Source organism: Megalops cyprinoides, chromosome 1, assembly GCF_013368585.1.
Source record: "Megalops cyprinoides isolate fMegCyp1 chromosome 1, fMegCyp1.pri, whole genome shotgun sequence".
NCBI classification, from domain to species: domain Eukaryota; kingdom Metazoa; phylum Chordata; class Actinopteri; order Elopiformes; family Megalopidae; genus Megalops; species Megalops cyprinoides.
The window spans coordinates 56,962,006-56,964,015 of NC_050583.1; positions in this window are offsets into that span (position 1 = coordinate 56,962,006).

The following is a 2,010-nucleotide window of genomic DNA, read 5'->3' on the forward strand; positions in this document are numbered from 1 at the left end:
CTTGGGTAGCTAATTTCCTTCGCTTTAGGTTGCTGTTAATTATTCATAATACTCTAACATCATCCCCATTTGAATCTGAATCTCAGCAGTAACAGCAGCCAGACAAAAAGGAAATCCAGCACCAGCTCAGAGATTTCCTGTCTGTGTTGACGCCCCGAGAAATGTGCTACGGTCCATTGAAATAGCTGAAAAAACCTTTCTACTTTTTCTGTGCTTAATTTGGCATATTGCAGTTTCAGTTAGTTTTTTTTCCATTATTAGTATGATAATTGTGTAAACTATGAGCCATACAAATGTACAAGCAACACAATGCTAGTGTTTGGGGACCATAATGGCAGAGGTAGGTTTCTTTGGACAAAAGCATCTGTCAAATGAAAAAAGGTCAATGTAAATGCAAGTGGGGACACAGCAAAGACGTAGAATTACTTAACTGCTATTCTTACAATATGTTACAACTGGTAAAATAAACTAGTAAAATACAACAACCGCTTCAAGCAAATTTCCTTTCGCATGATTATTATTCTGAATATGTTTCAGTAGAAGCTCAGTAGAAACCAACCTCCCTTTTTTTGCTCAGGTGACCAGCCCATATCCTCCCTCATGCTGCCACAGAAAGAGGCTCAGGCCCACGCTGCCGGCTGCTCTCTGGCTGTCTGTGTGGGAGGCTGCTGTCACGTGCCCTGAGTCTAAGCCCAGTGATGATGCAGGCCTGAGACCACAGAGACTCTCTGACAGCGGCCGTATTCCAGCGCTGTTTTTTTTTTTTTCCCTATATAAGCTCATACAATGGGAAGGGCCCTTATTCATTTGCTCATCCGTATTCTTCTTCCTGCAGGCTGTATGAGGTAACCGCCAATAGCACAGCTTGCTGCATGTATGCAACTAGCCTTTTGGAAGCAGGCCTCTCATAACATATGAGCACAGAGGAGAGATAGGTGACCTGCAAGCTGTATTTACTGATCCCCAAAGAACACATTTCCTGGAAGGGGAAGCGTTTGCGTGCACACAATCTGAAAACTGAGGTACCCGCAAATTTCAAAGCTATTTCCCTCTACAACCAGTTTGAATATTGGTTTCTAAAGTTGATCAATATCTTAGATTTATATTAACATAAAACCATATATAGAAATGTATAATGGACTTTGCCACAGGTCACATGATGTTGCTGCTGCCTTGGATTCTGCATGCATACATACCTTCAGGACATTTTTTCAGACAGATATGTTGCTCGGTGATCATCATGTTTAAGTAGAAAAATAAAAATAAGTTTTGTTAATTAATGCCCACCAACAAAAAGCATCTCTTCTCTATCAAAATGAAATTCATTTTCTGTACTTTCCGCGTTTTTTTAAATACCTTCATTCAGTACAAAATATAATGACAACACCTGACTTCTGGTCTTGGCTTGTAATAACATAAACAATTTTAGTGTTTTGTTGTTGTTGTTGACTTAATCCTCAAGCGAGGATTTTGCAAGAAAATGCCATAGCTTAAGGTTAGTTTGATCTATCAACTTTATCGTTTCAAATAAGAATCATGGCATGAACTACATAAACCTGACATGGAAAATCAAATTTCAGGAGTTCTGACTGCAGTAATACTGCACTTGTAAGACTTGATTACTTGATACTTGTAATGCTCGATTTACCATGAAGGAATATATTTCTTGCAAAATTATTTATTTTCATGGGGGTAACAATGTATAGTTTAAAATATTAATATTATTTTTTGTCATTGCTTGTTTTTAAATCATTGTTGTTTGGGTCGGTTTCTGATTAAACTGCAAACGGATGCAAATATAATACGATATGCAAATCACTAGCAGGCACTCAATCGCTTCCATGCAGCTCGGAGATCTAACGAGCTGTCTAATGATATTCTTGAAAGCTTGGAAGTGAGCCTGTGAGCGTTACCAAATCTGGAACCGTTTAATTGCGCTAACGACGCAGTGCTGCCACTCGTTGCGTAGAGACTGCCGCCGTCTCCAGGCTCGTTTCTATGAACCTCCTT